This window comes from Benincasa hispida, chromosome 9, assembly GCF_027475165.1.
Source record: "Benincasa hispida cultivar pf3 chromosome 9, pf3_genome.v1.1, whole genome shotgun sequence".
NCBI classification, from domain to species: domain Eukaryota; kingdom Viridiplantae; phylum Streptophyta; class Magnoliopsida; order Cucurbitales; family Cucurbitaceae; genus Benincasa; species Benincasa hispida.
Genome location: NC_143486.1, coordinates 75,049,334 through 75,071,718, shown reverse-complemented (window position 1 = coordinate 75,071,718; position 22,385 = coordinate 75,049,334).

The window sequence follows — 22,385 nt, the reverse complement described above, 5'->3', positions numbered from 1 at the left end:
TTTGCCTAATTTTTGTACGAATGGTCAAAACATATGGCGGACGATGAGTCCTCTCATATGTTTTCACATTGGTGAGTAGCATCTTCCTGACAGGGTGATGAGACAATTCGGTTTTCAGCAGGATATCTCATCGCCTTGTAATACTGAACCGGTACTGCATGATATTGACCTAAGGAATGGAGATTGGTCCGAAAAAGTTGCACATTTAGTAGTTCGATGGCATTATTGTGCAAGGTTTATTGCAGTGGGGGTTTCTCTTGAACAGTTTGACACAGATGTCACCCCAGAATATATTCACTGGTATAATAATATCACAAGGCGCTACGTCACTCGTCTGGGAGCAGCTGTGGGTCATCTAGTAAATGAATGAATATTATCTAATTTTTTTAAATTTAAATTTGTTTTAAATGTTGTCTAATTGTTTTATAATTCATAGAGATCGAACAACAGTAGACTCCGTGAGGTTGCGAATGATCCGAACCAGGTTCTTGCTATATGTAGTAAAACCAAAGCTATATGGAGGAAATTCATTATATGTACGATATACCTATTGTTCCTCCACCAGCTCCTAGACGTAGAGGACCTGTTCGGAAAGAGGATGAGTTTGATGAGGTTGCACATAATGTGGAAGAATTGCCCCCTATGATGCAGACGTAGAGTCAAATTGATTATGTTAGCCTGATGATGATGATGCCAGTATTTGGTTCAGGACATTATAACTCAGAGGCTGGTCCTTCGTCTTCATATGTGCATGGACATGGTCGGGATCATGGAGAGCATAATGAATATTTATATTATGAAGCGCCTGTAGAGGTACCAGAGCAACATTAAGAAAAACCTGAGCAACCTCAAGTTCGAAGTCGATGATGACAACGACAACCAGCTCGAATCAAGCGTCTGCCTTGTGGGACACATTGATTTTTGTAATTATTTTTATATAAATGAGATATTTAATTTACATTTTTTATATTTTTATGAGTTTTTTTTTTTAATTTATTCTTTTTAGAGTTTAAATAAAACAATAAAATATTTTTAGAAATTGTTTTTATAAAATGGAAAATTAAAAAAAAAAGAAAAAAAAAGAAAGAAAGGATGAGAAAGAAGAAGTGGAATGTGTAATAATTAAAAAGGAAAAAAAGGGGGAAATTTTACGGTATTCTCGCTCTCTATCAAAATCTCGCTATTTCGCTCTCGCTCTCGCTCTCTCTCATAATCTCGCTCTCGAATTTGATTGGGAAGTTCAGTGGCAAAAAAGAGATTCATTAGCTCGTTATTTAGTCAAGATGACAGAATCCGTAAAAATTATTCAACAAGCTTTGGAAGGAATTCCAGGGGGACCTTGTGAAAATTTATAAATACTATCTTTTGATAGAGGAAGGTCTCCGGAATGATAATTAAACAGACTTAATAATAATGTTAGGAAGGGCAAGGTCGATGGTTCAAAATTCGACGTACAAATGAAAGGAAGGTCGAGGGTTCAAAATTCAACCTATCTAGATCGAATTTTTAACCGTCGACTTATTTAAAAAAAACAACAACAACAATATTTTTACAAATAGTTTTAAAACAACATTATTTTTCTAAATAGTTTCTAAAAGGACAATATCCTTTTAATTTTTTCCTTTAAAGATCAATATTAAAATAATGTACTTTTTTTATGATTAAAGTGATGTGATATTATAGATTCGAATATATGACTTTTATAAGAGAATTATACCAGCGAAAGAGTTTTTTCTTTTTTTTTTTGGAAAAAAATATTAAAACGTACCGGTTTCAAAAATTAGAATGACAATATCATAGAAAAAATATAAATATATTAATTCATTAACTTTGAGTTATGATAAAGTTATATCTTATTCCATACCATCATTCCCCCTAAATATTTTATAATATCTTAAGTCACCAATTAATCTAAAAATTTAAGTTGATGGATGAAATTAAATTTAATTATACATCCTCTAACACTCATTCTCACTCGTGGGCTTGAAATATGAAAAATACCTCACAAACTAGTGGAAATGAATATTATTGGGTAGGAAACAATAATACAGGGGCTTGAACATAATATCTCTTTGAACCACCTACTCTAATATCATATTAAATCATTAAACCCAAAATCTTAAACTAATGGATGGAGATAAATTTAATTAGATATATCATCTAACATAATATAAATGAAAATTATTGTTTAAATTTTATCCATTGACTTTCTACAAATTTACCATTGATTTTTTTGGTCAAATAAAATTTTAATGGTGAGGTCATATATTAAAATTCTCTAATATATAAGCCATACTTGAATCAAAAAATGGTTCATACTAGAAATGAAAACGATGGTTTAATTTTCAACCATCGACATCCTACAAATTTAATTACAATTAATTAGTCTTTTAATTAAATCTCAACTAGGACTAGGAGGTGAGGGATCAAAGATTCAAATTCTGTAATATAAATCAATTAATAAACAAATAAATAAATTAGTATTAAATAAATAAATAAACTATATTTTTTGTCTTAACTGTATAAATAGAATGCCCGGAGACCTAACAAAACAACGCAGGTGGGGCAGATCTAAAAAACGACGGCGTTTCTCTAGGTTTGGCCCTCGCTTTGCTCAAAAGGAGAGAGATGGAGAGCGACAGAACAGAAACAGAGACAGATAAAACCCAACTGGATACTTTCAGGATGCCAAAAATAAATTAAAGATTTCAGGGGGAAAAAATACACGTGTTTTTTTAAGTTTAGCATTCGGATGTCAGTTTATTCAATTTTATTCTTTATATTTTCAAATATTAAATTTTTAGTTTAAATATTTTCAATAAATCTTAAATTTAGTCTATCAAAATTAAATTTTATCGAATTGAAACAATAACAATAATATAAACACAAACACAAATAAGTTAATACTTTTCTAAGACTTCAGCAAAAATGGTAATAGATAATAATTTTTTTTGTTTGAAAAATCACAATAAAAGAGCAACCGATACTAAATTTAAGATATATTAAAAGTATAAAGAAAAAAAACTAGACATTCAAGATTAAGATGTGTTTAGGATTGCGAACATAAAAATTGATTTTGCAAAAGTTTTAACTATCTTCATTGTTTGATAAATCAAATTATTAATTAATGTAAGAGTTTTTTAAATTGTAAATAACTTGTAAAAGTTAATAGTAATAACTTTTACATTCAGTTTTTTTAAGAAAAACTTCTAATTTATTAACTATTTAAATAAATATATTATAATAATATTCTTCCATATTAATATATTTTTTTCATATATTTTTAAACTTTAATTGAGTCATTTTTTTCATGAACTTTTATCAAATAATTTATATTAAAAAATTAGTCAAAATTCAAATCATATAACTTTTTTAAAAATATATATCACAATAAATTATAAATTAATTATGAATATGAAATAATTAAAATAATAAATTTATTACTGTTTATATAATTAAATTACACAAATTTAGTATTAATTTACCTAATTTTTTAATTAGTTTTTTTAACTTAAAATTATAATTTATCCAACAATATTTTACTTCATTCTTTGAATTTTCAAAAAGTAAAGCCGCAATTATCTAAAAACTATAGCAATACTTTCGGTGGGACGAAAAATTTATCATTAAAAACTAAAATATATAATTAGAGAGGGAAAAAAAAAAAGGAAAAGGAAAGGAAAAGGCACCGCCACCAACGGCACTGGCTCGCCTTGCTTGTTCACGCTTCGCGCCAACAAACTTCCCCTGAAAACCGAAAAAAATCGTGATTAATAATACGGCTTTCTAAATTTGGATTCGCCACGTGGCGCAGGTCCCACCTTTGACTCCTCCATTTTCCTTCGTGCATGGGGTTCTCCACGTATTACACGTGATATTCTTCACCGCTTTTCGTTCATCGTATCTAGTTTATTTTCTATGAAAATTATTCGGTAGCGTCTCTTTATACATTTTATTAAATTATTCGATCATAATAATTATGTGATAATTTTTAAATTTTAGTATTTTAACCTTTTTTTTTTTATATAAGTGGTAGAAATAATATCTATTTTCTTTTTCTTCGAAGGATAATATATAGAGTGTATTCGAATAGCATTCTTATTTATTACCTATCAAATTGAATTTGATAAAATATATAAAAATGTGTATTACCTGAGATATACTTTAATATTTTTCTTCTCTAAATTATTTGTAATCGCATAGCGTACTTGTATTTCATCGCTGAATTTCTAGCCAACTTTTTCTTACTCAAAATAGCAATAAATAAATCAATGTTCTAATTAATCTAATAAATACTCCACACATAGCATATAGAGTGTACTCTCAATTATTTTTTATTTCAGAAAAGCTCTGAAAGTTAATTTTTTTTTTCTTTTATTTTAATTATTTCACAATAGTTGTTTGGAAATTTTAAAATAAATATTAGTTTAACTTATTTATATGAATATAAATTTGAAGTTGGTGGTGATTATAATTGTTTACTTTTTAACTTTAATATTAAAATTGTTTCTAGTTCGATAAGAACAATGTCATCTTCATCATTTAGTTAGTTTATTATTATTATTAAATTTTTTGGAACATCATTTTGTTGGTTTATGATTGACTATATACCTAACGCCTCTATATTTTTTGGAAAAACAAAAAAAAACAAAATTGTGGTATAATGACACACATCAAATTATGAGGCAACGTAAAATATCTACTAATATAATGCAAAATTCTGAGTTTAAAAGACTTTGTTAAAAAAATAAAATATATGGACATTCAAAAAGATTTGAATTTCAACCCTTAACTTTTGGATCGTATCAATTTAAATTATAAATTAATTAAAATTATATCAATTTAAACTTTAAATTTTCGTAAGTGTACCAATCGACACTCTTCTTACTTAGTTTAAAAAATATTGAGTAAAATATATAATTGTTTCAATTAAACTTCAAAATTGTTAAGTAAATCAATTTGGACCCTTTATTGAAATTTGCATTTGAAAATCGTGTATGGATTTAGTTCTTACACATGTGTGAATAATGGATTAATAAAGTGGATGATTAGAAATGATTCATTGAAAATTCAAAGGGAATTTAGTTGAGGCTCTAAATTGATCTAACTAATAAAAGTATATGTCTCACACGACGTTAATCCAAACAAAAAATATTGAATGATGTAAATTAATACACTAATAAAAGTTCAAGGTTTAAATCAATGTAGTTATTAGTTTATGATTTAAATTGATATAACTTCAAAGTTTACGTGGTAAATTGATATTTTTTAAAAAATATATATTATAAAATGATTGAAATTAAAAAGTACCAATTTTTTTCTTAAGAAAAAAACTTTCAACCGTGCTCATGCAAATGATTGGCCTAACGAAACACCCATTTTATTTTTTTAGTACAGTAAAGGTTAGAGAGATTCAAACCATAAATATCTTTTCATATGTTAATTGAGTTATATGCTCGTTTTGGCAACACTTTAAATCACTTAAACTTGAAAAAGATGTTGTAAATAAGTGCATTAAGTAATTGAACAAAATGTGTAAACGTTTGCTTATGTTGATTTTACAAATTTTTTTTTGGATACGACATACAATTAAACATAGAAAATCTGCGTATTGTGGTTTTTTTAAGAAATTTTAATTAAACTCAAAGTGGGTTAAATTGAGTGATTAAAATCTCTCCAAATCAAAAGGTAATCTATATCTTAACCAATTAAGATAGGTATACGTCAATGTGAAAACATTAATTCAAATCTAAGATTTAATTTAAAGTTTACGACGATCCATTGACTCATGGATAAAAAAAAAATGCATACTTTCACATATGTTATAGACAAATTAATTTAAATTTAAGACTTTAAAAAGAGTTCTCGAAGATTCGTTTATTTCGTGGATAAAAATCATTAGGCTAAACACCACACGTTTTTACATATGGTATAGAAAAATCTATTAAAAAAAGATTTAATAAATAGCTCACGAAGTCGCATTATTGATTTACCATAGCACCATATATTTTCACATGGAAAATTTGATTCAAACCTAAGACATATTATCCATTGACTATTTTATGAACAAAATCACTTTCACGTTAGTGTACGAAAAATTGGTTTATCAAACCATACTTAATAAAGAGTTCACGTTTTGTAGATAAAAATCATTACACGAAACAAATCATTTATATATTGGTGTTATTGTGAAAAATTGTTTGTTTCTATTAATAGTACGAATAATTCGTTCGTCAAATATAAGACTTAAAAAACATATTGGTTAATTTTATTGATTATTGAATTCATTAGGCTAAACATTAGCCTAGTTATTAGTTAACGCAAATTAGCGTGAATATATAAATCCAATGAACTTGGACCAATTACCTTAAATAGAAGTAACCGTTACACACGTTTTTCCTCTTGTGTCTTCTCCGTTGAAGAAAGGGCAACGAGAAAATTGCTTCTCTGTCAAACGCCAATTTTCTTTTTGTTTCCTTGCATGTAGGGTTTTCTATTTTCTTTTTTTTTTTTAACATGTATTTTAGAAAACAAAGTACGAAGTGGGAAATTTAAGCTAATGGATTATCGTAAAATTTAATCATATCAACACTTTGAAAATAAGAAATCACATTACGAGGGTTTGAACACATGACCTCTACTCTGATACTATGTTAAATCACCGATTGATCTAAAGTATGTTCAAACTCCTATAATGTCATTTCCTCTCCAATTTATATTGAATTTACACTTGTTGGAACTTCAATAGATTTTGAAGCCCCCAAACGAAGGAGAATGTTGAATTATTAATATAATTAAATTTATCATAACCTATCAAGCTTATGAATCAATAAGTACTTAAAAAGTAAGTTAATCGACTAATTTTTAACTTTCACCGTCACATATTCTCTCCTCATTCGCGGGCTTAAAAAATTGTTGAAGGTTCTATAAGTGGAATTTCAATATAAATTAAATTAAGGATATCGTGTTCTTATACCATGTTAAACCACCAATTAACCTAACATTCGAAGTCGATGGATTATGATAAATCTAATATTATATCAACATTCTAACACATACTAACTGAAAAATTAACAAATAAGAGACTCATAAAATATTGTAAAAAAAATAAAAAAGGGCTAAAAAAACCTAAATATTAATTAGAGTTAAAGTTAACATATATTAGCGGGATGTTTCAGAAATAGAAAACTAAGGGAAATTATTTACACAAAATAGTAAAATTTTCATCTTCTTTGATAAAGGCTGATAGAGACTAATAGAAGTCTATCAGTGTCTATCAGTAATAGAAACTAGTAGAAGTCTATCAATATTTATTAATATATATATTTTTTGCTATTTCTATAAATTAGTTTGATATTTTTTCTATCTGTCATAATTTTTCTATATGTTACTGATTTTCCCTTTCATGGGGATAAATTGATAGGTGTATATGATACGTTGTCTTCCATAGTTATGGGAGTTATGAAAGTGAAGCCCATCTAATTCCATACCAAACTTCTTATATTGAAGTCATTCATTTCACGTGTCTCTTAAACATTTTATTGAAAATATAGATAATGTTCGCATTAATTGAGTTCTCATTTATTCGCGGAGAAAGTTATTTGGTATGTTTTAATTAAAACATTTCCTTTTTCTTCTTCTTAAAACTTTTACATGTGAATCATACCATGCATTGAGTGTGCGTTGAGGTGAATTTTGGAAAGAAAAAAATGTTCAAGTTAAAATTTACTCTTGATCTCTAAGAATAACAATTTAGCTTATGTACTTTTAATTTTGTAGTGATTTGATTCTTGAACTTTAGTATGTAACAATTTAATCCTTGTACTTTTAAAATTATAACAATTTAGTCACTCACGTAAAAAGATTAATCAAAATTTAATATCAATTTTTAATATTTTATAATGTAGACTTTATATTTTTTTGAGTCTCTAATCAATTTAACGGTTTATTTATGCATGAAATCTCATTATTAATTTCTACAATAGAGACTAAATTGTTACAAATTTTAAAGTACAAAGATTAAATTGTTATATAGTAAAATTCAGGGACTAAATTATTACATGGTAAAGTTCAAGGACTAAATTGTTACAAATTTTAAAGTATAGAGACTAAATTGTATAAACCAAATTTTAGGGACGAAGTCGTTACTTCTATGAAAGCTTAGGGACTAAAAGTGATTTTTAACCAAAATAAAATTACTTTTTCTATAAACAAGTTATTAAATGCTTTTGGAATTACTAAAGATGTGTTTTGTTATTATTATTATTTTTTAAAATAGTTTATAGCTTTTAGTAACAAATATACATATATACATATATAAACAAAACACATATTTAGTAATTCCAAAAACATTTAAAAATTGGTGGCCCAAATATTTCCTATCTTTCAAAATTAATTTTCAATTATGTGACTAAAATAGTAATTCTTTTTTTATTCTTCTTCTTTTACAAAAGAAAAAATAAAACAGTGATAATTTTGAAAAAACATTTTTATATATCTAAATTACAATGTTAAAATTTTTAAATATAGGTTTCCATTAAGAGATGATAAATACCATTTTTGGTAACGCAATGGTTTGCGTCGGCATCTGTGTTTTCTCAACAAAATACAATTTGCGTCGGGAAAAGCATAGTCCTAAACAACAAAAATTAAGTTCAATAGACAAATTTCTGCCAACATTTATTTACGCCGGCATAAGTTGTTTATAATTTTATATATTTTTTGTAACGATTAAATAATCAATTTTTTTTCATTAATATCTAGTTATGCACAAACAAAAATTAATCTTCAAACAAATCAATGGGGGGATAAATATAACAAAAGTAAGGTTATATATTTAAAAATAAGACTAATATTCAATACACAAGCTATAAAATTCTATGAACAAAAACTGTGTATACAATTAAATTTGAGCTTTTCCAACTTCTTACAAATCTCCTATACAAAAAAAGTTTAATCTTCCACAAGCCAAAAATACTATAATCCAAAATAAGTGAGATACTAAACCAAACTAAGTAATTATCTCACAAAATCTTCTCGCAATCTTAAAAAAAATGATCTTTAAGAATTTACACGAACAACCTGAAATAGGAAAAATAAATATTATTAAAGATTTCTTAAAATCAACAAGGAAAAATGCACAAAAAGGTCTTAAGGATCAAATAAAGACTTAAACAAAAATTTAAAATGGTTATGAGGAATGGTCCCTCTCTCAAGCTACAAACATGTCATCATTGTTCATAATTAAAACATGAATACCACAAACAACCATTTTACTCTCTAAAAAGTGATTAAAAGGGTTATAATTAAGACGTGAACCCTCCCCCACGTTACGAGCATGTCGTAAATCTGCTAAACAAATAGATAAATGCCCTTTAAATCTCCACAACTATCGGATCCCTACAAAGAAGCCAAGAACTTGTTCATTTAAAGTCCACAATTATGCTTCAAGATAATCTAAAACACAATTACAACATATACATCCCCTCCCCTCCCAAGCTACGAACGTGTCCTAGTTCCACCTAAATGTCATTTAAACCACAAAGTAGCAACAAATGCATAGAAAGCATCGAAGTGAATCTCTCCCACCTAAATTCTTTCAAGGCTAAACTTGTTGTTCGATAGTCCTAAAAACATATAACTCAACTCTCGGATCCCTACAAATAAGTCCAAGAAAAAAGTTTCTTTAAAGTGCACAATTAGGCTTTTAGATAATCTAAAAAACAATTACAACATATCCATCCACAACTAACAGATCCCTACAAATAAGCCAAGAACTTGTTCCTTAAAGTCCACAATTAGGTTTCAAGATAATCTAAAATACAATTACAACATATACATCCTCCCAGCTCTCCCAAGCTACGAACGTGTCCTAGTTCCACCTAAACGCCATTTAAACCACAAAGTAGTAACAAATGCATAGAAAGCATCGAAGTGTGACAAAGCAGACACATCAGCCTCTTTGAAAAACAAAGAAGACCAATGTGGAGCCTACACAACAGCCACCACGGATTCTCTCTCTCTTCAACAAACTCTGGTACAACAAATTGATATTCCTTCACCTGCATACAGAAAAGGACAAAAACAGTTTTGATAATATTCCTTTTTTCTTTTATATTCCTTGTGGTATTATGCATTCAAGTTGTGTATAAAATCATTCATTCATTCTTTACACAAATAGAAAAATTATAAAAGAGAAGAAAGGCTGTAAGCTTTCCATTATTCAGAAAAAGAAAGAAAGAAGAAATACCTTCTCGGCAGTGTGTTATCTCTGTCTCTCCATCACCCTCCTTTCTCTCTTCCCTCTTTTTTAAGCTTTCTAACTTGGTATGAGAGCCTCCAGCTTCTGATAAGCAGCAAACGATTCAAGAATGGCAAATCCACCTGTCAACTCTCTGCCTACAATTCCTGGAATCACCAACAATGGGAACATCTCAAGTCCACCTCTCAATCAGCTGCTGAATCAGGTGACATCCATAAAGATGGATAGGTCTAATTTTCTTCTCTGGCAAAACTTAGCTTGGCCAATACTTAGAAGCTACCGTTTAGAAGGTTTCTTAACTGGAGAAAATCCCTGCCCCAGTCGTTTTTTAGTCAGACAAACAAATGAACGTTTTGATGAAAGCACAAGTAATGATCCCAGCCCTGCATCTTCAGCAAAGGCTACCCTGCAACCTAGTCCAACCTATGAAGCTTGGATAACTATTGATCAACTGCTCTTAGGTTGGCTCTATATCTCCATGAGTCAAGACATTGCCACTTAAGTCATGGGGCATCAGACAGCTAAGGAGCTATGGGAAGATGTCAAAGAGCTTGTTGGTGTCCAGTCAAGAGTTGAAACTGACTACCTCAAGAGGATGTTTCAACAAACTCGCAAGGCAGCCTTAAAAATGAGTGAGTACCTAACGTTGATGAAGAAGTATGTTGATAATCTTGCTCTTGAGGTTCACCAGTTTCTTCTCTTGATCTCATATCCCAAGTGTTGGCTGGCCTCGATGAAGAATACAATCCGATTGTTGTAGCCGTGCAAAGCAAAGGCACAACTAGGTGGTCTGATCTTTAATTTGACCTACTGTCCTATGAGAAGAGACTTGAATATCAGTTGGCCATCAAGACAGGCATCAATGGTATGGCTAATGTGTCCATTGCCTCAAACCCACCCTCAGTTAATGTAGTGCAAAATAGTTCCAGTACCCCATCGAATCCTTATCGAAACTCCTATGGAAACAATCAGTCATCAAACTACCGTGGAGGAGAGGGAAGGAACAGAGGGCGTGGCCGATGGAACAATGCCTCCACAACCAGGTATACTTGCCAAACCTGTGGAATAATAGGCCACACTACTGATATCTGCTATTTCAGATACAACAAGGACTTCAACAACCCTCGATAGACTCACAATCGAGCTAAATCTACTCGGCTCCCACCCAACAGACATCAAGAACAGCAGACCTCAGCCTTACTTACTCACTCAACAGTTGCCTTCCTTGAAACAGTCGCTGACCCAAATTGGTATGTTGATTGCGGAGCTTCAACTCATGTTACTAGCAGCCCTACCTTCTTTCAATCCTCATCAAGCTACTCAGGTACTGATAAAGTAGTTGTTGGAAATGGCTCTCCTCTTTCTATATCTTTGTCTGGACATTCTAATCTGCATACTAAGAATGGTGTTCTATCTCTACTAAACATTTTATATGTACCTGTAATTACCAAAAATCTAGTCAATGTATCTAAATTAACCAATGATAATAATGTTGTGCTTGAATTTCATGCTGATTTCTGTGTGGTTAAGGACAAGGCCTCGAGGGTAGCTCTTCTGACCGGACGGCTTAAAGATGGACTCTACATGTTGGACAGTGTCAACCAGTTGCCAAATAATGCACCTCCTACATCAGAACCCACAAGTGCTAGCTTGACAACCTGGTCCAATCAGTCTCCTTCACATTCTGCCCTTGCAACAAGCACTACTATCTCTAAGCTAATTCTCCATAGGCGTTTAGGCCATCCATCCCCTAAAATTTTGTCTAAATTGATTAGTGGATGTAATCTGAAAACAGTTCTTAATGAAAAGTTCTTTTGTGAGGCTTGTCAATTTGGGAAATCACACAACTTACCCTTCCCTGATTCTCTTTCTCGTGCTAAACGACCATTTGAACTTGTGCATTCTGATCTGTGGGGACCAGCCCCAATACTGTCAGCTGATAGATATAGGTATTATGTCATTTTTGTGGATGACTTCAGTAGGTTTACTTGGTTTTACCCTCTTAAACTAAATAGTGATATTACTGCTGCTTTTCAATGTTTCCAAGCACTTGTTCGAACAGTTTAATACAGCACTTGGTACTTTACAAATAGATGAAGGTAAATAATATCAACCAATTGCTCATATATATACTCAACAGGGAATTCATATACGTATGTCCTGCCCCTACACATCTGCTCAAAATGGTCGAGCTGAGCATAAACACAGGCATATTGTCGAGATAGACTTGACTCTTCTTACTCAGGCTAAGATACCCTTACACCTATGGTGGTATGCCTTCCAAAGTGTTGTCCTCCTCATTAATGTTTTTCCTTCTTATGTTCTTCAGGATATCAGCCCTATGGAAGTTTTGCTTGGCAGCAAGCTGGACCTGTCGTCTGTCAAGGTGTTTGGTTATGCCTGCTATCCGAATTTTTGACCCTATTAGGCTCACAAGTTTAACTTCCACAGCAAATGGTGTGTGTATCTTGGTCCCTCACCCATGCACAAGGGCTATCGGTTTCTCACTGATGATGGGAAGATTATTATCTCATGCCATGTCATATTTAATGAGGAAGACTTTCCTTTTCAAACTAGCTTTGTAAGTGATCAATCCTCAAGCACTCCCAGTTCAACTCCTCCAATCATTACCTGGTTCCCCCTTCCATCCATCAATTTGCCCACATCTCATCACTCACCTGTACCAAACTGTCCTTATACATCTCAAACCCCAAGTCACTACCCTGATGTCCCTTTCAATCCTATTACCACACCTTCCAGTCCATCCTTGCCCTTTACAGACTCTCCTTCAATATCACCAAATCCTAGTTCACCTTACTCACTTAGTCCTCCTACAACTTCACCTTTCACACATCCTTCCCCACAATCCACTTTACAACACCAACCACCCCTTACTCAGCCACTGACAGGCAACCATCCTATGATCACTAGAGGCAAGGCCAGTATCTTCAAGCCAAAAGTCTGGTCTGCTGAACTAGTCACTGATCTTACACAGGCTGAACCACATACTATCTCTCAAGCCCTGTCAGTTCCACAATGGACAGAAGCGATGGTTGAAGAACTTCAAGCCTTACAGCGCACAAATACTTGGACTTTGGTCCCTCCTGCCCCTGACACCACTGTTGTTGGCTGCAAGTGGGTCTACTGGTTGAAACGTGATGCTCAAGGGTCCATCCAGCGGTATAAGGCACGCATAGTTGCCAAAGGCTTTCACCAAAATCCTAGCTTTGACTACTTTGATACCTACAGCCCTATTGTCAAGCCCTCAACTATCTGAATCATCCTTACATTGGCAGTATCAAATAGTTGGCCACTTCGTTAAATAGATTTCAACAATACTTACCTAAATGGCACACTCAAAGAGACAGTCTACATTTCTCAACCCCCTGGTTTTGTCAGCACCACTCACCCTCATTATGTTTGCAAACTCCATCGAGCTATCTATGGCCTTAAGCAAGCCCCCTGGGCTTGGAATGATGAACTCAAAGGTTTCCTCTGCCAAACAGGTTTCAAAGTGAGTTCTTTTGACACTTCTCTATATTACATGCGCACCACATCCTCCATCACAATGCTTCTTGCGTATGTGGATGTCCTCATCCTCACTGGCAGTGATCTATCTCTCATCAATCATCTTGTGTCCACCTTCCACAAGCAATTCTCCCTCAAAGACCTCAACACACTCAGCAAGTTCCTTGGTATTCAAATACACTATACACTATCCGGTGTTCACCTTCATCAAGCTCAGTACATCACTGATTTGTTATTCAGTACATCACTGCTGCTAGCCAAATTAAATCTCCAGCATGTCAAGCCTTGTCCTACTCCTGCTGCCCATGGCACTTTACTATCAACTTATGTAGGTAAGCCTCTCTCTGACCCTTTTCCCTACCGCAACACAGTTGGTGCCCTTCAGTACTTAATTAATACCCGGCCAGACATAGCATTCATTGTCAACAAGTTAAGCCAATTTCTCCAAGCCTCCACTGATGTGCACTGGTTAGCTGTTAAAAGAGTGCTTCGCTACCTAGCTAGAACAACTCACCTTGGAGTCACCATCAACTCTGATTCACCATATCAGCCTATTCTGATGCTGATTGGGCTTCCAGCCTTGATGACAGAAAGTCCACTGTAACTTACTGTATCTACCTCTACTCCACCCTCATTTCTTGGTCATCTAAGAAACAAGCTACTGTGGCACGATCTAGCATAGAGTCAGAGTACAGAGCCCTTGCTCACGCTACTGAAATCATATGGGTGCACAATCTTCTCACTGAAGTTGGTTTCTCTCCAACCGGAATTTCAGTCCTCTGGTGTGATAATATGGGATCTGGTGCATTGGCCGCCAATCCTGTCTTCCATGCTCGAACTAAGCATATCAAAATAGATGTCCACTTCATTCGAGATCTCGTCCTCAGTGATAAACTACATGTAAGGTATGTTCCCTCCTCAGAACAGCTTGCTGATTGTCTAACTAAAGCTCTCCCAATTCCAACTTTTTCCTACCTACGAAGCAAGCTCGGCCTAACTCAGTTATACACTCGCTTGAGGAGGGATGACAAAGCAGACACATCAGCTCCTTTGAAAAACAAAGAAGACCAACGTGGAGCCTACACAACATCCACCACGGATTCTCTCTCTCCTCAACAAACTCTGGTGCAACAAATTGATATTCCTTCACCTACATACAGAAAAGGACAAAAACAGTTTTGATAATATTCCTTTTATCTTTTATATTCCTTGTCGTATTATGCATTCAAGTTGTGTATAAAATCATTCATTCATTCTTTACATAAATAGAAAAATTAAAAAAGAGAAGAGAGGCTGTAAGCTTTCCATTATTCAGAAAAAGAAAGAAAGAAGAAATACCTTTTTGGCAGTATGTTGTCTTTGTTTCTCCATCATTCTCCTTTCTCTATTCCCTCTTTTTTAAGCTTTCTGACTAAGTGAATCTCTCCCCCCTAAATCCACCTAAATCTATTTCAAAGCTAAACTCGTCATTCGATTGTCCTAAAAGCATATCCACTAAAATGCTCCTATTTGAGGTGGCTGTCATAACTGTAGGATAGTCACAAACAATCTAATTAAGTTTCTAAATCCACTAACCAAGAACTAAAAGTTGTCATAATGTACCTAGTTGTTCGAAGGTCCATCGTCTGTAATTCAATAAACAAATTTATTCTTTACATTCAATGGGAAATGAATAAAACAATAATGAATTTACATCATACCGTACAAATTCATTTTGTAATTGTAGAAAGGATTTCGACCCACAATAATGATTGAAATTGAAACATTCTATATTTTTCTTGTTCTTCTCCATTTTTTCCTACACAAATTATAATTTATTAGTACAACCAATTTATGTAAACAATAAGTACAACAAATACATAAAATTTGCCACTTCTATGAATTGTGCAACTCCATCAATGTACTCTCTTAAAAATCTATCTCTAAACTTAATCCAACGCATATTTTGTCGGGATAAGTTCAAATTTTTGTCGGCATAAATTTTTTTTAAAAATGTCCATGTTACTATATTCAATTTGAACCAATCAGGAAACCTCGTTGGTGCCTTCTGTATAAATCATCCTGACTTTGAGCTTCATGTCGAATTAGTCTCAAATATTGCCTATAAGTAAGAGACGTGTCTCAATTTTATATTTCACACTTTGTATCAAAATCATCAATTACAATAGAATGTTCAAAACATGCTTTCGATAAGATTTTATTTCCATGCAATTGTTCAAGATGTATCAATGTGCACTGCATTTCTCTTCTCTCGATAATGTCCTTATTCTTGGTGCTCCTATGATGGAATACACAAGCATGCAATGGAAGCAAACAGAATCAATAAGCACTCTAATTACATTTAATTTGAGTTCTAAAGCATGCTATTTCATAAATTCAAAAGAGGGTTTTAAAAAGAACATATCTTTGATAATTTATCCCAAATCCAAGCTGTTTTTCACTCCAAATCGATTATGAACCATCAAGAGATCTTCTCTACTATTCTTAGCCTTGAATTTGAGTGGTGGAACTCGAATTTGAGTGAATTTGGTGAAGGATATTGAGGGTTCTTGTGAAGAAGAAGATGAAGTAGCAGAAACTATTTTTAGCTCAAGAACCACTCTCTTTCTTCTTCGAAATTGAGAGTTTTTTATATTTCTTCAACATGCAAGCATTCCTCAACCATCAAATGACAAGCACCTACTTCTCAATTCAAATGGGATTTGTGTATGCTTGTAGGAAGAACATCTCCATCTCAAGGTGTTTATGGGCAAAACCCATATAATCTAGTTTTTCCAATTTTTCATTTCAAGAATCAATTAATTAAAAAACTAATCAAAAATTGATTTAATTAATTCATAATTAATCAAATATTAAAATTCAATTTCTTAAATTGATTGAATTTGAAGGATGTGTAGAGTTAAGATTAATGTAAGGTTTAAGGGTTGTTAAGGTATCAGTTTTTTCTTGTTTGGGAGGGGGGGGGGGGGTTTTTTCTTTTGGTGGGGTGGGTTGGTGAGGGGGTGGGGGGGAAGGGGGGGGTCTTGGAAGTTTATAAAGGGTGGGGGGGGGGGGGGGGGGGGGGGGGGGGGGGGGGGGGGGGTGTGTAATTTTGTATTGGGGGTGTGGTGGGGGGGGGGGGGGGGTGGGTTGAGTGGATTTATTTGAGTTTGAAATCAATATTTAAATATCATAAACTCTCCAATTTCATTTAATTTCAATAAATTAAACATTAAATATAATTTATACAAACCCTAATTTGAATTTGAACTTATCTAAATTCAAAACCTAATTTCAATTTGAACATTTCAAATTGATATCATTCCAAATTTACTTAATTTACATGTTTACAAGCTAGTAGAGGGACTTTATGGACCTACAGATCATGAGCTCCATAATTGCACTATCCTCACTGTAGATATATTTGTATCCACATGATTTAACCATAACTAGTAAGTCGACCCTTCACAGGTTATTTGTAATAACGACTGGGTCAATATGTTGTTTTACCCCCGATATTACGTCTTGTTTCTTAAGTTCATACTGATCCTCTAATGAACAATTGGTTTATGATCTAATCACTAAACCGGATCCCTCTCAGGCCAATGAGATGGTAGAGCCCCTTGTTCAAGACCTGGATTCAATACTTAAGAGGACAACTTTTCTCATATCCTTAAATCAGGTAGGTGTGAATTTCGTCTTGCATCTTATGTCCCCAGCTATCTACCCGATCTTACACCTGAAATGGGAGGACCCGTGCAAATCTAAGGATAATCCCAAATAATAAGAGTTTATAGTTAGCTCAGGATTAAAATTGAGTTATCTAGGTCATCTAAGCGAAATAGCTAGTCTTAAATAGTAAACAACGTTATAAAGTAAGAGTGACGTATTTCTTGGTCCGATCTTATACAAACTCATTGCATAGGACACCCCCACTCCTCATTTCATTACATGAATGAATCTGGATCACTTCGTTTGTAGTATCTCTACAACAACTTGTAACAGCTACAGAGTAGGCCATATCCAATAGTGTTACCAGAATAAGGTACCCAATCTTAATCATATACTATAGGCCGTTTTGGCTATTTATTCGAACTTGATCTATCTCTATGTCTCTACATAAAGTTCAAGTATTCATATAATAGCCATAGATCTTAGTTTATTGGATTTAGACTTTATGAATGCAATTAATAGATTCAATACCTTTATTGAAGAAATGTTGAATAACATCTTTAATTTATAATAAAATATATTTAATTTTTACAAACTACGAGTTTTATGACATAAAACCCAACATCCTAATGGTCGTGCATTTTTTCTAAACATTGAAAATTCACCACATATCTCATCCTCTGGAAGTCTATCATAATTTCTTTTGTCACTATTGAACCTCGTCTCAATTCCAGTTATGTAAAAAGAACAAAATACTAACGATTCATTAATTATATATGCTTCTGCTATAGAACCCTCGGGACGTGCTTTGTTTCTTACATATTGTTTCAATGTTCATAAGCTTCTTTTGATAGGTTACATCCAACTATAACTAATTGGACCTGCAACTTTTGTTTCATAGGGCAAATGGACTGCTAGGTGCACTATTACATCAATGCTGGTGGAAATATTTTTTTTAACTTACAAAGTATGGTTATAATGTCTCTTTGTAATCGATCCAAATCCCTATAGATACTGTTTTTACACGATCATAGAAAATTTTTTATAACTCAATGACAACAGTGGATACGTCTTTTTCTAAATATGCTCAAACACCATTTGGAATAAGCCTCTGAAGCAGAACATGCGAGTCATGAGTTTTTAGCCCCCATAGCTTTCCATCTTTCTCACTCACACATCTTGATATATTTGACACAAACTCATCAAGAAATTTGATTGATTTCATTCACTTACAGAATGCAACCTTGTCATTAGTAGTTAATGTGTATGCAGCGTGTGGCTTTACAACTTTATCTCCTACCTTTTGCAGGTGTAGTTCTTTTTGTATATTTAGATCTTCTAAATCCAAGTGAGCATTAGTTGTAACCTTATTTTTTCCCTCAATATTTAACAATGTGTCTACCAAATTATCACAAATATTCTTTTCAATATGCATAACATCCAACTTATGTCTCAATAAAAATTTCTACTAATATGGAAGTTGGAAAAATATATATTTTTTATTCCAATTCAAACTTCGTTTCCATTTTTTACCACGTTTCTCTGGATGTTTGCTGAGCACAAAAAGTTTAACAAGTTCACCCCTCATAAGATATCTTCCCCATCCATGAAAACTAGAGGAGGTCTACGTTCCACTTTTACATCATATTGTTTGCTCTTGCCCCAGCTGTGATTATATGGAAGATAACGTCGATGGCCCAATAAACATTGTTTTTCTCTTAGCCTCGATGATGATGTATCCTATTTACAAATAGAGCATGATTGGTAACCTTTGGTACTCCATCCGGATAGGTCACCATACACGGGGATATCATTAATAGTCCACAATTAGCACGCACGTAGTTGAAAGTATTCGCTACTAACACAATCATAAGTGTGCACACCATCATTCAATAACTCCTTTAACTCTTTAATCAATGGCTGTAAGTAAATATAAATTACTTTTCCAGGAGATTTTGGACCGGGTATAAGAAAGAAGACAATGAAATTTGTCTCTTTCATGCATTTTCAAGGTTGCAAATTGCAAGGAATGAACACCACTGGCCACATACTATACGAAATACTCATATTCTCGAATGAATTGAAGCCATCTGAAGTTAGTGTTAGCATAAATACTCTATATCTATATTGAATAGATAAGCCCTAGAATCATTCATGTCAAATTGTCAAGAATATATACATACCAGATTCCATTAAAAGATTTATGATGACTTTAAAGTGGCGGCTATTATCTTCCTCAACCAAAGCTCTAAATGCCCTAAATGGGATCTCTCTCTAGATGGGATTCAAGAAAGACTTTAGTGCTTATTTCTTTGGTATATTGGGAACCATAGCCTAAGGTCTCTTTATATACAAGTTCAATTAGGGTTCCCATTAAACCCTAATTAACTAGGAATGTGCTTCTACCCATTAAGTCCATACTCAATTAGGAATCTAGGGCCTTAATTAATTAGATCACATAATAAGGTCCAATCTAATAAAATAACCCAATGTGATAAATTATTAATCCACATACATAGCCCATACTTTAATTAAACATATTATTATTTAAATATGTCTAACAGTTAGTTCTAAACGAACATTTCGTGGGTCTGAAGCAAACTGAGGAAACTCACGATCAAAATGCTTCCACCCTTCAGCATCAGCTGGACGTCGCAACACTCCATTAATTTCAACACGTTTATTTTTATGCCACTTCATTTCAGGTGTAATATGTTTAGATTAAAATAATCGCTTCAATCTCGATATCAAAGGAAAATGTCATAAAATTTTATGTGAGATCTTTTTAATTTTTTTTAGATTCAACTTTGTATTGAGATTCACCACATACTGACACTATTGAAAATCGACAAATTCTTTCCAATATAGGATGCAATCGTATTTGCAAGCATAAATAGACTCATAACCTAGTCCTAAGTCACATAATTTTCTTTTAGCTTCTAAAATGAATTAGGTATAGATGCTTCAACGGAAAATGCTTCTTTTAATAATTCAAGTAACAAATCAAACAACTTGTTAGTCCAACCGCTAAGAACTTTAATAAGTATCAACTTCACCAAGAACAACAATGAAGAGAAATTTGTACAACCAGGGTATAAACTGGTTGCATGCTTCATTTATTAAGTCTTCAAATAAGCTTGAATTGTTATCTCTTTCTTAGGCATTAGTGTGCATCTCATCCTCATTTTCTTCTTCATTTACATGGGAAATTGGACACTGTAGATCATTTATAATATTCAAATTTTTATTTTCTTCATCTATAATATTCATCTCTATCGTACTTAATCCATCATCATGTGTCGATTGAGATGTGTGACTCTCATATCCCCTAGACAAGTTGACTGGATCTCCATGATATACCCATTGATGATACGATGGAGAAATTCCATTGATGAATAAATGTCGTTTAACTCCATCTATAATATTCATCTCTATCGTACTTAATCCATCATCATGTGTCGATTGAGATGTGTGACTCTCATATCCCCTAGACAAGTTGACTGGATCTCCATGATATACCCGTTGATGATACGATGGAGAAATTCCATTGATGAATAAATGTCGTTTAACTCCATCTATTGGCTCCCACCTTGCATTCAAACATTTTCTACATGGACATCTTATTTTTCCTAAGTTATTAACATGAATTTTTGCAACTTCAAGGAATCGATATACTACTTTTGCATACTCAGTTGATAACCTATTCCTAATCTTAATTCACTCTTTATTCATCCTTAATAATATATACGGTAAGCTGAACTTGTATGATTTAGACAATAATCTGTAATTTTAATAATATAATTAAAAAAATCTATGAAACCTAAAAGCTTCTTATTTTATGACTTTTAATCCCACCAAAGAAAATTTTAGTTTTGGTATAATAAACTCTTTAATGGAGGGTAGGTTGTTGTGTGCCAACAACTAGATTAAAGTTTCTAGACTCATTCATGTCAAAATATGTACACATTTTGACATATTGAGCTTGAAGCCATAAACGTTAGGATTTTGTAATAAATCTAGAAATCAAAATCTCAAAACAAATATGTGAGTCATCTAAGAAGTATAGATACGGTAACAAATCATTTTTTTACAATGACATGTTTATTACAATATTTTGGACAAATATTGATGTATACTCCAAAATTTTGGGGTTAAATAAAATAACAATGGTAATAATTTTATTATTAAAAAAAGAAAAAAAAAAAGCCAAAACTAATAATAACGTATTTGATTTGGTGACTTACCATCAATATATAAAGCCATAAAAAAGATTACAAAGTGACAAGTTCCTCAAAGTTGGGTTTCCATTATGTAATTGTTTTTATATTGTTTGGCATTTTGAGTTTGGTTATCTAAAATAAGGGGAGAAAAAACATATTCGGGTGGAAAAATGCTAATTCAAATCTCTACACAAATTCATGTTTGTGGATATTGTAAAGGTGCGATGAACCAACACACCAAAATTGTGATGCATTGTAATGTAAAAAGATAACTCACATTAACTAAATCAACACCCCAACACAACAATATTACCAACACACAATATTTACTAATTCACATTAAATATATTGCAAAGGTACGATGAACCAACATACCAATATTCACAAACCAATTATTCATGTTTGTGAATATTGCAAAGGTGGCATTGAAAAAATGGTCCTCTGTAAATCTTTCAATCACCAACTAAATCAACATTAAAATCCTCTTCTAAAAGAAATAAATATATTTGTGAATATTGAAACTTTTGGGTGTTTTAAAATGATATAGCCGGATATTCATGTTGGATCATCATGACTATCTAATGTCATTTATGAATAGAATAAACAGTGACGATATATTTGCCTATGTATCTCGGACGAGGAAAAAATGTTACCAAAATCAGACGGTGAGCGGATGGGTAGCTGACGGCTACCGGACGGCGAGCAGAAAGAGAAAAATTGATGCT